At 38.7% G+C, this 16,816-nt stretch overlaps 1 protein-coding gene across 2 annotated transcripts in view; it reads left to right on the plus strand.

The window, feature by feature from the left end:
• LOC124412407 (LIM domain only protein 3-like) overlaps positions 1 to 16,816 on the plus strand; it is a 98,266-nt gene that overhangs the window by 24,975 nt on the left and 56,475 nt on the right. The window contains exon 2 of one of the 2 annotated variants that reach the window (XM_046892257.1): positions 13,684 to 13,714. The gene's annotated coding sequence lies outside the window, so the exon portion shown is untranslated. Of the gene's footprint in view, positions 1 to 13,675; positions 13,715 to 16,816 lie in introns of those variants that run through there. The other variant, XM_046892256.1, reaches the window with a different exon arrangement.

Consider the following 16,816-nt stretch of genomic DNA (forward strand, 5'->3'; position numbering starts at 1 on the left):
AAAAGCACAAAACGCATCAGCGTGTAATGAAAAACACGTAGATATCCGCCAGACCATAAATACTCGCATAACAAATACTACATAGTGTGCTGCAGCAAGAGACGTGGAAGAGAAGCTAAAGTCTCGACCATATACCCAATGCATAGAGAATTACGGAGCATCTCGCGTACTCAATATCCAATAGAGGGTAAAAATCTCTTTTATATTAATGCGCGCCATAAATATTAGAAAGTAAAATATAAAAGCTGAAATGTGTGACCCCGGGACTCCGCGGTGATGGAAGTTGCGAATCGGGGTTATATAGGGGATTCAAAATGAAATCCGAAAGAGTCGGGTGTATATCCGGTTATGTTAGGGGTATATCATTCGAATCGAACAATTTTTATGTCGGATATCGAGGGTAGGTACGGATCGTAATGCATATTGCAATGTATTAAAGAAAACTGAGACAGTTCAACGTAACGAAGAAATTTCGGTTTAACTTGTGAATCGTGATTTAGAAAATACCAGTCAGAATATCCCGATCGAATGATAACAAAGATTGCGATTATCTAAATCTAATAATAAAAAAAACTTGAAAGAATCAATCCTCGCGTGAAGTTGTATTTTAGAATCTTAAAATAAATATCAAATTTTTGCTATTTCAAACAAGAGTTGTTATAACAAACAAAATTTATACATTACCAGTCTACAGGTTAATATAATCTTTTATCAGTTATTTCGATATAATTCACTTTTTAATCTTGTCGTAATTTTATTGATTGATTCATTCACTTTCACATAATTATTACAAATATTTATATTTATGTAATTTTGAGCCACGAATAATTATATAGATATAATGACCGAGCATGAAAATTACATAAATATAAATATTTGTAATAATTATGTGAAAGTGAATCAATCAATAAAATAATAATTGTCACTTGATGTTGTGTGCGACATGATAATATAAAATTAATAACGCTTGATCCCACAGCGTGAAAAATTGATTTCTTTTCGTGTGTAATAAACACCTTCACCCCCTCCCCCCTCTCTTTATATATATATGCGTATTAATACACGCGGGAAGTGCATCTCTAGTAATGAGATTGGATTCTGCTTGAGGGACGTTATAAAGCTCTCTACACAGCTAATACAGCTAAATTAAAGTATTGTTCAGACAACGCACGTTACTTGTGATAATTTTAATCAATATTTTTCTCCCCACGGTTTCTACGTTTTTTTTTCTTTCATAACCATTGCGAATAATTTTTTCCCCTCAATTTTCCTACATTGAATAAAAATTTGTGAATTTTTTCTTGAATTTCTCTTTCATTCAAGGGACAAATTCTCCTTCTCGTCATATTGACCATATATTATTCTTCTCGCGAGTCCTTTATCCGAGGAAAATAAATTGTTTACTCGCCTCTCAAGACGATGTTTGCATGGTCGTGTATGTATTGTATATACTCTGCAAACTTTTGCACACAACTTGGTGGATGTATTATATCGTGATATACGAATCCGTAATCATTTGTATACGTATATACACTCACATATAGATCTATATTATTATTATTACTGTTATTTTTATTGTATGTGTATAAATAACGGATCATGTGCCAATCTATATGCATTATGTAAAATTTTCTCAGCCTATGTTGGTGTATTATAATACTTATATCTAGATATTAGGTATATTTATACTTGCGCCTTCATAATATCGGCTATACGATACGAAAAAACCAAGGACGTTGAGTTATTACGTTCAGATGGTAGATATCAGAGAGTCGCAGGGGTTTTATTAAATTTGAGACAATTGGAAACATGACAGCTCCTTAATAAGCTTCGGGGGATGTGACACCCGCCCCTTTCCCACCTCGCCTATCATCCGCCTTCCCTCTACCGACTTCGCCCCAACCCCCCAACCCCCTGCGCAAACATCCCGAAAGCCAATTATTTCCACTCCGGGACGAGCGAAGCATTTCCAAAAGACATATTACCTCGTAGCCAACCCCCGACCCCCGACGACCGCCATAGAAATATGCCGAATAATTACTGGAGGCGCGCGTAATTCAAACTCATTTATGCATTATCAAGGAGATTCGCTCTGGTTGCCCTTAAATCGATCATTTTCGTTCACTTTATTACCAGATTCTCGTACATTGAATATTCATCACCTTATTTTAGTATTTTATTTTATTATTGTGTGAAAAGTATTAGAAATAAAATCAATAAAATATACGAATTCTCGATCAACCAACGTCCTTAAATAAATATCTGCAACGAATAACGCGTATAAATTATGAGAATAAAGAAAACAAAATAAATAAAAAATTAATCATTTTATTCTTACTCTGATTTTCGAATGAAAAGTCGAGAGAATTGAATTAAATTTCACATTTATTAGAACCGAATTGGGTAACAGATAAATCGAGAGATTTCGTACGAATTGAAAAGAGGTACTGAAAAATCAAATCAAGTTTATAAATTGTACTTCAATGGTTGTTCGATTAACGGAGATTAACCGAAGCTGAAGGGACATACAAAAGCTGTCTCTCGGATTCTTATCGCTTGAAAATCGATATAGAGCCTCATTGTATCTGACGGGTATGTAATGCAATGTAACAAGTGTAAGCACACATGTTGAACAGTGACACCCAGCAGTATTGCGCGAATCGCATGACAGCTTCTGCAGAGTAGAGTGTAGATAACGAATCTAATAACAAACGTTGTCTCTTCTACACCATGTACGTACAGGTTATAATAATAAGTGGTACATACACGAGTAGATATAGTATAATAGTAGCTGTTCACCAACTTCACCTACTTCAATAATTCTAACGAGATTAATATCAATTAAATTATCGCGAATGTTGATATTGCATTCTCCAATCTCGCGTAATAATTGAAACAGCGTAATTACGCTCAGCCATACACGCGGATAGCAAATTCTAATAGTCACCACATGCATTTGCTCTCTCTGCATTTCTATCGACGATATACCTGGTGTACACGCGTATGTACGCATATCATATGTATGTAGTAGTTTGGATATTGTGTGTAACGCACACTCCTCATGCTCAAATTGACTGCGTATATTACAATTGAGATTTTTATACCCGATTGAAATGCGTGTGATTGGTTAATTACGATGCTACTGTGTTCCGCTACGTTATAACGGAGAATTTTTAATACACAGATATTAGAGCCATTATTTTTATGACGTATAATACGTGTTTTTGCGTTTAATGATATTCCCCAGTCGGAGATTATTTATTGGGACAAATTTTGAAGCTTAAGAATTTGTGCTTTATTGAAAAACATATAAGCTGTTATTGAGTAATAATTATGAATTTTATTTCTATTCTTTTTTTCAATTAACTATTGACCTGATGAATTCTTGAAGACTCGAGCTTCCATTACTTGAAAGTATAACGAAGAGAATGGCCTGTTTTAGACAATGAAGTGCATGACCGTGCTCATGCATACAAGTGCGACATGGTGGTTATATAAGGCATACGTATGTACACGCGTCTGTGTGTGTGTGTGTGTGTATGGCACGAGAGGCAGGAACGTCGATATTTATTGCCAAACATCGGGTGAATGTAAAATTCAGTTTTCAATCTAAATGCACTCGTATTGGCCACTGGGTTCTCTCTTTTGCCGTGCACGCGCCTTGAATAAAATGTTTATTGTGCATTAAAATGAGCCACCCTATTGGCTCCTCGATCTTAAGGTCCGATCCTACTGGCTGATTTTACGCTCTAGGCGAAAGTAAGATTGGATAACTTTGCGTGTGCGCGGTTGAGTTTTATATAAGATACATTATTATGTATTTAATACGATTCGTTTTAGATAAAGGGGCCTCTTTCCTTCCTTCCTTCCTTCCTTACTTCCTTCCTTACTTCTGCTTCTCCTCCCTCGTCCTCATCCTCCTCGTCTCTTTCTTCTTGATTTATGCTCCTGGGATCGAATGGTGCAGGAGATCACTTTTCAGCCAAAGGCATTTCGCACTCTTCTCCCATCGTTCAAATAGCTTTACTTGCCAGATCGAACATAATTTTTTTTATTCTGTATCCAGTTTTGATCTTTCTTTGTCAAAAATGGTGTTGTAAATAAATACCACGCTAACCAAGTGTTTGAAAAACTCTTGTACCTAACTGATTTGAAATGGTACGTATTATCCTTTTTTTTTTGCCACTTTATTTACAATAAAAAAATTGATACAGAAATTTTTTGACAAAAAATATTATAAACGTGTTGAGTGAAGATTGAATCTGAGTAATCTCTCATCAGGATGAAAACTAAGTGACAATAATATGAAAAAAAGAAAAAATGAAACAAAAATCTCTGGCCAAGTACAGAAAAATATAATTACACAAACTTTTTGTCGTTCGTTTTTAGAATCTGCGTTGTGCAGCTGGCCATGATATTCGCGTCCAACGTCGTGTCGTCTCGCGTCTTGCGGTTTGAATTTAATTAAATATTTTTAGCGGTTGAGCGCGCTGGACCCTTACCTCTCGCCATTTCTCTTATCGAACGTAAGGCAATTTGGACTTTTTCCTCTTTTTGCATCTGTTCCTTCTTATTCACGTTTTTTTATTTGTTGTAATGAATTAAATGTTTTCAAAGCTCTCGTCTGACCGTCCAGACTCGCGGGAAATTCCCGCGAATTGCGAACGCCTCAACTTAGCTTCCTTCCGTCAAATAATAAAAAACCAGTTGAAACTATTTTACCATCGGTCGGTAAGAACCTTGAGTGACATTACCGACTCAGCAATACCGACCGAGCCAAACCCACTCGTTTGCCATTGAAGCTAGATCATTGCGTTTCAGCACCCGCGATCCGTCAGGTTGCTTCTACGTTTCCGCAGCTAAAACCGCGCCTGCCTCATGCAAACCTTATGGACTCGTCGACGCGGTGTCTGTCCATACTTGAAACGGAGCTGAGGGGGGGGGGGGGGGGGGGACTCAATTACATTAACACTAATGTTATTAGCACGGCAGTTGGAGGAGGGTTGTTTTTGTCACGTGTGTCACTCCAGACTGGCCGTGCGCACACTGCTTTGCTTCTAGGCTTACGAGCTGAATTTTGCAGACGGCATTTGAGTGCATTAGCAGATTTAAACATTTCGTTTTTACTTTCTTTCCTTTCGTTTCGGTGCGTCTTTTTTTTTTTTTTTTTTTTGGAAGAAGTTTTTTAAGTTCGTTAAATCCTTTTGCCGAGCTTCTCGGTCGTCCGCGTTTTTGCAATTTTTATCTGCAGATGGAAAGGATTTTGGAGAGCCTGGTAAGCGGGGAAATAGAGGGAGGAAAGGCATCGCCTTTTTTCACATACCCGCAGGGATTTTAATGGTCTACGTTATTATGCGAGTTTTCGGCACCGCAAACGCGCACGAGCTCGCTAAACTTTTCAACGACAATGGAAAGTCGCTTAACTGGATTTCACGATGTAGTACCGTTTGTCATTCCAGTTTTTCAAGCCACGAAAGTTTTTCATCCCAAGAAAAATAGTCCCGGCTTCGCATTCTGACCGATTTGTGGAATAACGGTATTATAAAATTTCGATCATAACGTTAATACAGCGTTCTGCTCGATCTGCGATCGTCAGTTTTTCAACAAATTTAAAAAAAAATTATAAAAAGAATCTTTTCAATTTTTTTCGCAATAAATTTTTATTCCAGTACGAATCAATAAAATAATTTGCTGATTGGTATAAGCGAGAAAATTTTCTCTTGAATTGAACGAAATTTATTTCTAACCAATAAATTTTTCTTTCGAACTAGCAAATCTTCTAACAGGTTTATATTAAAAAAGATATTTTTTCCCGGGCGTCTAAGGAACAGGATCTTGGATTAGAATCAAGATTTTCTCTAATTAATTATCGTGGAAAAAAGTGGTAAATGAAAGAGCGATTTTGAAATTTCCTCGCTGATTGTTTGGTGAGGAATTGAAACTGTTGATCGAGGATTGATGAAAGGGTTCGCGTTACACCGTGATTCCGGTTTCAAACTGAGTACTCGATGCTTTTCCCGTGTAATTAATTTTTGACACGTGATACGAAAAATACGAAGATCCGTTGTCCACACACGCGTGTGTGTGTGTGTGTTTTTTTTTTTCTTTTTTATTTTTCGTTTAGTTTGTTTTATAATCACAATATCTTCCCAATCTCATCGATGCCACTCGTCGATTGACGGGTTTCACGCTAACTCGTAATTATAACGTCACGATCAATGTCCGTTTTGACGTGTATGACGGGGACGGCGAATCTGGACGCCACAGCATATGCCGCGACAAATTTTCACCCGTGATACGAAACGTTTTCGGATTATATTATTATTAATCTGTGGCGGCAGTCGCAGCTAAAGGAATTTTCAAATCCGGCTTAATGACGGTTGACAGATTTTACCATTAAAGATAGAAAAATTTTGGTGACGTTTTCGCTTATCTAGTTGACTTTTGGCAGCTAAGTTTTTTTTTGGAAATTCTTTACGATTACACTGAAAAGTTTGTACTGTTTCTTGATTTCAATTGAACCGAAAAATTTCGCCACTGCGTTTTTTAACTTTGATCGATTGTCTGTGCAATGCTTCGGTAAGTTGGTACTTTTGAGGGTGTCTGGGAGGTACAGTCAGGTCAAGAATGTATGTGGAAACAAAAACGTAACAATTCTAAAGTTTTAAAAGTCCTACTGAAGGATACCGAATATAATCAAACTAAAAAAGTCACCGTGACCAAAAACAAAATCTTAATTTTGTACTCAATTTCAGTTCTAAGTATCAATTGTTATGAAAAATCTGAGAAAAATTACGTCGCCTTACTTTTCTTAACTGTAAGAATTCTAAAATTCGTTCAATTTTGAACAAAAATAGCTTATTTTATTTGTAAATAATTTTTTTCAACAAATTGTTTGAGCTAGATTTTTTTAAATCGTTATAATTTTTATACAATAAACTTACGATTGCGTTAGAAATACTTTATTAATATTCAAAATCCATCTCAAGCGATTTGCGAATAACTCAATTCAAAATAAAATGAGTAATATTGTATATCGTTTATAAGAACCGGACAAACAATACAGATTTTCCGGTGAAAAAATGTTAGAATAATGTAATTTCTTCGGTGACACTGATAAAATTAGAATTTTGGAATTTTGCATTTCGTCAAAAAAAAAAAAACTTTTTCGTCAAAGCCAACTTAATTGGCTTCACCTACACTTTTGTACTCGATTGTACATCCCAAACATTCTCAAGTATCACTTGATGGATACACCGTTGCGTCTACAGTCCCGGCTAAAAAGGGTCCGTTAAAATTTTGCACCCTTTCAGGAATGGGGATAAAGGTTTCCCCGTGAAAATTCTGTGTCTAGAAACCCTTCGTTTCGCCTCCGTCAGCTATTAACCAGTCACGATAAACTGCAGAGTTTTCCTTTCACTTTATCATTGACTTTATTTTATGATGTATATATAACAATGAATAACAATAAATATTTTTCGATTAAGTTTCCACGGAGTTTCCACTGAATACACGTACAAACGTTTCATCGTCCAATTATTTTTTGCTGTAGTGTGAAAGTCATTGACAAAAATTTTGGTTAAATATTTGAAGAGAAAATTCTTCCCACGATTTTCACACTTTCTCTCGTATAATAATAATAATAATAAGAATTTGTACACGCGTATTACGAACCCTCGATACACGTAGACATTTTTTTATTTCACTTGAAGTTATTTTATCGTCCCATGAACGCGCGCACGCACACATGTCGCCAATTTTATACAAATTTTTTGCGATTCTCAGTGCCGGATGTCCTTCATTACGGTCATAAACTCTGCGCATCATATTTTCTTTGATGTTGCTAGCGCGAGCAGCGCTGCGTCTCGCAGATGAGCCAGATGCTCTCGCGATTTTCAGACGTCGATGTGCTTCTTCTACACGTCTACATGTGTATGTCATGTTATGCATACATTTAACCGTTTCCTCTTGTAACCAAACTCTGTTTCGACACAATTAACTCTCTTACTCTTTCGTCGCACAAAATATATAACCGCCGCGACGCGACGCGACGACGGTAATATTTATACATCCATTATTAGGTATACTTATTTCCCTCTTGATTCTGCGTTTATACCTATAATTAATAACATTTTCATGCGTTTCGAAAGCGTAAACTAGTTTGCTGTTAGAAAAAGATATTCTTTTTTTTTTTTTATCGTTGGTTTTTTAATAGTATTCAAGTTTGTTGAAAATCACAAATTAACTCGTCGATGGATATGCGGTTGGGTGCCTGAACTTTTATGTCGAATGAGATTCTTGATTTTGGAAATTTAACGGATTCATGCATTTTTTACTTCAGGTTCGAGAACTTGAACCCTTTAATGCGATATTCAGTGTTTTAAATTAATCCAAATCAATTCGGTTCATCTGTCGAAAAATAGAGCAAATATCGTAACGAATTGCTTTTAAAAAAAAACAAAAACTATATCAATACTATCGGTATATTATACATATATTCTGCAGTATAAATTTCGCTATTATTAACAATGAATTGTTGTTCTATCCCTCCCACTTCTTGTCGAAAAATAGAAAAGGGAAAATAAAAGCTAACGCAACGTTTTCAAAAAATCGAATCTCCCACTTACTCTCTTAATTACCAAAAGGCCTTCATTTTCAGACTATAATAACTGTTCAAAGTAAGAGAGTACGTGTGAGAGAGAGAGAGAGAGAGAGAAGGGGTTTGGAAGTCACGAGGCTTACGATTAGTTTAATACAGTTTAAACGGAGCTGATAATTATTAGCCACGTGATACGTGTGTACCCCTATTATCGGGGTTCGGCAGGGTGGTCGTACTTAGGACTCGGTTAATTATTTTCTTAAAATTGCATTCCGATCTGATAGGAACCTTCTGCAGGCAATATGAGAAGGCAGCGGCAGTGGGCTAGCATGGCAATCTCCTTCCATCCAATATCCGAGTTTTTTGACAGCAATTTCGGTCACGTCCGATAATATATCTGGATCATTAATATAAAGCCTCCCCCTCCTCCCCCTCCCCCTTCACCCCCACCCCCACCCCCACCTCGCCGCTCTCCTCGGCTCTCTCGACGCGACGGGGGCCGAGAAGGAGGAGGAGGAGGAGGACGGGTGACGGGGAAATTGCTTTTCAATCCCCGGCTGCCCCTAGCCACCTTCTCCCTACCGAGAACCCCTCTTACCACCGCCCACGCTCCCTACGATCGAGACCGGACCAGATATCATCCTCATTCTACACATATCGTTATTCCCGAATCGAACCCTCCGATACATGCGTCGTTGCTGTCCGTTTTATATTACCAGGGATAGTCTTTCTCGTGATTGTAATTCTGTAGTTATGAAGGGTTGCTAGGATATTTAATGCAAATTTTAGGAGAGTTGGTTAAAGATTTAAAAAAACGGTTAAATCGCGCGGTGATTGTCGCGGGTATAATTGATGATGAAAAAAGGTTTATCGTTAGTTCGTATGTTTTTTTCTTGTTTTTTTTTATTCAAAAATTTTGACTTAATATCATCTTTCATTGTTTTTTCCGTCCAGATGTGGAGAAAAATTCAATTACGATGAAACATGAAGTATTAAACAGTGATGATTGCGATGAAACTTTTTCTGAACAGTATCGTATACTTTATGGGATTGGCAGAATTCAATTAAAGCATTTTTGAGGTTAGTCAGTGGTTTTTAAATGATCTCGATTCATCAATTACAATTTGTCTTATTCGGTAATGAATTCCGAAGAATATACCTACTATATATATTAGGGTGGCGCAAAAAAACCGATGATTTTTTTCTTTTTGAGTCTCGTCTGACAAAATATTAGTTTTTGATGTTTTAAGAGCCCACTTCAAGGGACATATATATATATATGTGACGAGAGGGCAGTAGTATAATCAATGGCATGGTAGCTTATCCTGTTTAAGGAAAACGCATTTCAAGTCACAGTTGCTTGTATAGTCGAACTTCTGTGAAATGTGAGAATCGACTGTATATAGGCGAGGGGTGGCGTCGCGTCGCGTTGCGTCGTGTGACTTACACAGAATAACATGTGCATACTTACACATGCCCTTGTATGTACGTCGAATCTGCTTCACACAGGCAATGGGTATAGCGTATGGCAGTACACCCTCTATAAAAAAAAGCCGGCTCTTCTCCCTTCGTCCCTTCCTCCTTTCCTCCTTTCCTCCTTTCCTCTCGATCAGATAAAAAATGTATTATGGCCACCATGATGGAGGACCAATACCTTGAAAGAAGCTCGGTAGTAGGTACGGCGGTAACATTTCTTCCTGTTTTTATAACACCGTACCTGATTCCATCATTTTCATACGAAACACGGATTAGCTACTGCGTCTCTTTTATTTTATTACCGTGAAGCTCAGACTTCAACTTCTTCTTACTTTAACTTCGCGAGGCTGCGATCTAACGAGATGATAAGTTCTATGCAACCTTCACCGACTGCGTTAAAAACTAAAGTAAAGGGTATAACATACGAATGCTTCCTTCTAAGAATTCACTTAGGTTTATAAACTGTTTCACCAGTTTTATGGTATGTGATGTCGTGGTAGATGGCGAATCGACTCATGCGAAGATATGTCTTTTGGTGAGAATTTAAACTCGGTAAATCGGACTACAGTTTTCTTGGAGAGATCGAAGTATTTAGAATATTTTTTAAGCTAACAGAAAATAGATTTTGGAACTAGTTTAGACTATTATTATCGACGTGGTTCGATAGGGTTTAATTGGTCTGACTCACAGCACGTCGACCTTAGATGGTCGTCGAATAATATCGATCAGCATTCAGCATAAGGATTGCTTTTGATTTTCTTTACAGGAAATTTTTTTCGAGTTGAAATCTTGCTTGCGTTTTCTTAGATATATGACAAACCAAGTCATGAAGAGAATTTTTGATACTCAGTTCCAATTCATGCCGTCAAATTTGCATTTTTGTTTTTACATGCTTGTTGGAGTTTATTCGATGAGTGATTCGAGATGGGAAGAGTACACTTGAAGAAAATTTTTTTCTTTTTTCAAAAAAATTTTTTTGTGGATGCATTTTGTAAAAAAAATTTCGTGGGGATACAACGTTTCGTTATAAATATGAAAATTGATGAAATAATTGTTTCAAAATTGCAAAAAATGGTATTCAATGAAATATTCTTATAAATACAAAATCTCAATTCTATTTCAGTCAATTTAAAAAATAACACTTTTTTTATGGTATTATCAAAAAATATTGAATACACTCTGGTAGATTCAACGAAACCGCTTTATAGAGTTCACTAAATCTATTCGGTGGATAAAGATCAGTGAAATCTAGGAAATCATGAGAGCTAATAATTGATTACCGCTATCAAATAGTGTTTTACGTTGTTAAGCTATTGAAAAATTTTATTGCAGGAGCAAAATACTCTTTTTAACATGTTAAAAATGCTTTTTCTCGCCACAGAAGTAAGATGACCAATTATTAGGATGGGCTTCAGGCATTCGTCTAGTAAAATCAGCAGAACTAAATCATTGATGGTCTAATACCATTGAATCAGCCAGTCAATTCACAATAGCATATCACGTTGTCATTGTTTGATGCGGCACTTGATTCGTCTAGCAGAAATTACAATGAAACTATAATTTTTTCAGTTACAACAATAAGGCAATCATTTTTCAATCTTTACAAAATGATTTCACTGTTTAGATGTGATTTCGCAATCGCAACAGAATCTATGGGATTCTGGTCACAAAACTTTTCGTATACATTAGTGAAACGTTTTTATTTCTGCGCGGCATAAAAGCAACTCAACTTTTTACTTGTGTGAAAATAATGTTCGATCGGATGTATTGTTAACCTTGTAATTTCATTGCCAGAAACAAATTTTCATCATTACGACCAAATTTCTTCTTCTGAGGGGTTTTTATCCAGTCCCTTTGGACTTGGAAGCAGCGGTAACGTGACCCCCTCAAATTCCAAGATTTTTAAACTCCGATTACCAAGTTCAAGCTTCGGTTCCTAACTAAAAACTTGATCATTGCTTTCCTGATGGCAGACTAATTCCTTGCAATCACGACCTGACGCGTTGACATCTCGAAGTGGAAAAAATCGAAGCTATATGGAAGCCTTACGGGTACTTTTGCGAGCGAAATGGTTGAATCTCGTCGACGGTAAGGCAAAACAGTAAGGCTTCCTTAGTCTTCCCTGTCACATGGGTAGGCTCATGTATATTTACGCACAAGAGGCGAAAGAATCGACCATCGAGAATCAAGAGGAGCGTGGATATAACTGACCGGGGCAGAGTGGGTGTATGTATAGAGTCTCGAAATCGGATTACCAGCTTTCCTGTTGCCCTACAGCAAGGCAGGGTGGGTATTGTGTATCGAAAATACCTGAATACCTCCCAGCCCCCCGGCATGTCAAGACCGTCGGTCTAATCGCGAGCGAAGCTAGTTGCTCACGGAGATGCTTGTGGATCTGAAGAGGTGAGAGACCATAGAAAATACGTGTAGCCAATGGCGGGACAAGGAAGGGGCAGGACACTGGCCTCGCGTCCTTGCTCCTAGATGGCTGACAGAAGCCGTTCGCATCAGAATCCACCTACTTAAGCACGGATAAAATTACCCCCGGTAACGCTTCTGTCTTTCTTATACATCTAACTCGCTTCAATTCTCCCGCCACGCCACGTCGAACTTCGTTCATCTCTGCTCCGGCTTCGGGGTAAATAACTTACCCATCTACTGCAAAGTGTCTACCAGGGGTTCTCCGAAACTCTTTGCCTTGTTTCATTTCTCTGCGATTATTTCGTAGCATTTTTTCACTGGCAGATTCGCCAAATTTAGCAAAATCGGAAGTATTGATGTGTTTTTTTTTTTTTTTTTTGTTTTTTCGGAAAAATTTGTCCTTTGCGAAATATAGAGAAATGTGGAAAGGAAACTGATTTATAGACTGTGGTTTTACTATTGCGAGGAAGAAAAAACTGAGAGCGAAGAGGTTAGGAACGTGAAACGAACATTGGCTCGCGGTACCAGTGACGTCATAAGTGCTGTCACGAATCAAAAGGGTTCTTCAAATCGCGCGGGATATTTGAACGGTTATAAATTGCTTTCGTCGCAGTTTGACAAAACAAATTTGATATCTCATTTTCAGAAGGAAAAACGCAACAACGAACATAGCAGAACATTTTGCCGATGATTAAGAAGATTGAGAGTTGTGGTCTGACGTGTACGTCGAGTTGTTTGAACATTGAAAGTGTTTGGACTGACTGAATCGTGCGACCGCGAAACGAGTTGGGTTTTTTAAATGCAAACAAGCCGCATTACGAGCTGAGAAAATGAGGCTCTCGCGACGAACGTCACGAGGGAGATAGCAAAAATACCGCAGACACGCAGCACTCGAACAAAACCACCAGATATGATTCCGCCTAATCACCAACTTCCCATGCGGGCATTTGGTCGGCTGGAATATATTTAAGTCCGTCCATCGTTATACACGTTGCGCAGCTGGCTCATTTTACATTCCGGGTGACCGGGTTGTATTCTTTTATTTTTTGTTAATGACGCATGAAAAATTTAAGCCCTCTTTTCCGTCTCTGTTATCGCAGAGCTAACTATGTACTGCTATACCTACATATGTGGGTATGTTCGTGAATCACTCATCCCGTGATACCGTTTCTTTAATTTTGTTACAGACGCGGCCATCACGTCAGCAGAACACAACTGGTGAGTGAAGACCTCTCGACGACATGCAACGCAATTATAATGTATCCCTTATTTGATCAGGGTTGTTTGACTTTCCTGAGCTTTCCAAAATCTCTCTTTTACCCTTTCTGAGAGCATGTATATATGTATATAGTTACATACGAACCTCGAAATAAGTAACCGCTTATGTATTCAAGTAAGTCAAACATCAAAGCAACTGAAATGCGAAAGACGGACTGATTTTCAAGCTTTGCTATACCATTATTGACCAAGTCTTTTACGAGTACCTACTTTTTGCACATCGAGGGCTTGTCAACTCTCTTTACTTATTTGCAAAGAAAATACATTCTAAAGCTAAATATGAGTCAATAACGATGTCACAATAAGTATCCTACTCGTTAGCGAATGGATAGTCGTCAGATTTCTTGACTTTCTTATTTCGGCACAGTTTTGTGTCGCGGTAGAAAATGGTCTTGATTCTGAAGTTTCCGAGTCGAATAACTTGGCTTTAGTATAAGTATTTAAGAGAAGAAGAGATAACCGTCTTTTCGCAACTTCCCGTTGGCACAAAGTTATTGGTCTTGAAAAAAAAAGAAAATAAAACAAAATACAAAACAAGATTGAAACGTGAGGCGGTATCGCACCTGCGCATAAATTTTAACTTACCTGTGGAATATCACGTACATTATATATACTGTCTAATGAAAGTGCGAATAACAACGATACCAGCGAATTCAGGGGCGTGTGCAGTACCTAAAGGGGGCAGCCAGACCCCCTGAACTTCGACCTCTGATTACATAGCAACTGTAGCACATAACCACCGCGCGTCTGTCTTTCTCAAAGACCAATTTCCGGGAGTCGATATGCATATTTACATCCACTCACACACACGTATATATATATATGTATATATAGGGGATATATTCAACCTGGTGGATAAGCTGTGTGTTCTCGTTATCCGAGCGGCTTGCGTCGGCGTCGCCACGAAACGGGGGCCGAGGAAAATTTCCATATCTCGGTAATTGTAATTCACTGCATTCGTTACTTTCACACACGTTAGCACGTTACACACGTGCGTGGGTGTGTGTGTGTGTGACTATGAAAATATCATACGTTGAGAACTCGCATATACCGATCGAGTTGACACTTCTTAACCTCCGTCATTCCGACGGTGATATATATATATGCCATGCTTGTAAGTATTTATATTTATAGACTTCTTCTAATTAAAGCGTGACCAAAGGTGAAAGGTCCTCGGATTTAAATCGGGGTGAAGAGGTTGCTGGCAATCCGCACACACGTGCATCCCCTCCGCGGTCACCTTGATTATGCACTTACCGACCTTTTTGCACCGACTAACGTCAGATCCCTGCACTTCCGGCCGAGATTTAAGGCGTTGACCGGTCCGCTTGACACCTCTCGAATATAATTCGAGTCTGAATTCGGGCGATCTCGTCGTGGGCAGACAGTAGGACTTGATCGGTACGTTCACCCTTGTGAGCTTCTGATTGCGCTCAACGCGTCCCACCGCCATTCGCGAACGCTGATTGACACTTGTTCCTGTCTGGCAACGGCAGTGCCGGTTGAATTTCCGTCGTCTCGGATCAGACGAGGCAAGTGAAATGAACGCATTTGGGGATGTGTTGGGGTGGAAAAATAGATTTGCACAATATTTAGGTGCGCAGTAATTCACATTCACTGTTGAGTGTCTGCTGTTTTAACGACGTATGTACAACTGATGACGTGACTCTTCACTCGTTATTGCTGCTTTAAGTACATTTTTAACTAGACATATATATCATCGTGTGACAGCAACGTATAGCAGTAAATATGCGATGATTTGACTCTAATCTTCTTTTTTTTTTTTAGTCGGTAGATTTTTTTTTGTCTTCAGAATCTTTGGTATTACTCATAGCTTTGATATTAACCATCTGTCGTCTGTGTAGTTCAGCTCTTTATCGATTCAACGTTAAAGTTCGGTTCAGCTATAGATTTGATAACAGTTTGATGAAGATACTGTGTGAAAGTACGGATCTTGTTTGGACTGATGATTTTTTTTTTTATTAAGGAAGGCAGGTGGCTGAAAAAATCGATTAAATTATGTGACACTGAATTGCGAGTGAAGCCAGATTCGATAGTCTAAGCCCTGATTAACGAATTCGACGTGACGAATTGCGATTTTGCATGCCAACGAAACATCCCTTCAATTCAAAATAAGAATAAATCTTTGGAACTGAAACTGAGAGAATTTAAAAAACGGACGTTGGATTGGCTAACAATGCAAGAATAATTTGGAGGAAAAATGAATGAAATTCGCGTTGTGATTGCGGTATAAAAGTGATTGAAACCGACGACCTGTGGTGCATTTACGAGAGGCTACGTCCCTGGTGGACGAAGTTCACCGCCTTCTCGTCGGGAATCGAACAGGGATGGCGTAGCGCGAGCCCCGCGACGTCGACATCGTTGTCCTCGAGAGGGAACGAAGGGGGAGGGAAGAAGGAAGGGAGGCTGTACTTAGTTAGCGGACAATGCGGCCCCTAATGAACAGCCAGGGGCGCCAACCCCCGCCAGACCAACTACAACGGAGCAACCCGAAATGACCGAGTCGTCTGTAACACACGGATGCAGAACGTGTCGCAGGTGCCGCCAAAACCCGTCTGCGCATCAGGATTCGCCGGTGCCGAGGTTCCTCCGAAAGTGGAAAACGTCGCTCTTTCCATTTTCCGGATCGTCGAGAAAGTCGGGACATTTGTTGTTCGCATGATTTTGCAAACGTGCGAGAAACTTTATTTATTTTTACTTTTACAATTAGAGAGCTTAGGGAGATATTATTACGAGTCCTGACTTCGTTATTCGGATGACAATCGGCGATGGTTGAGCACCGCTGTAAGCCTCCGTGGTTGTAATTGGATTCAATTGTCCCGCGTTAAATCAGTGACTCCTCCTTGTCTCCTCTCTCCCCTCTCTTGGTAGCTCGCTTTCTCTCTCTCTCTCTCTCTCTCTCTCTTCATCTCTCCTCGTCGCTCTTCGCCGATACTCTTCGCCTCCCTTCGTCGGTCTGCAGACTATATCCTTCCTTCCATCATTCGTCACTAGGGCGACAGATCAGGTTCGTCGAACAGG

Source organism: Diprion similis, chromosome 11, assembly GCF_021155765.1.
Source record: "Diprion similis isolate iyDipSimi1 chromosome 11, iyDipSimi1.1, whole genome shotgun sequence".
NCBI lineage: Eukaryota > Metazoa > Arthropoda > Insecta > Hymenoptera > Diprionidae > Diprion > Diprion similis.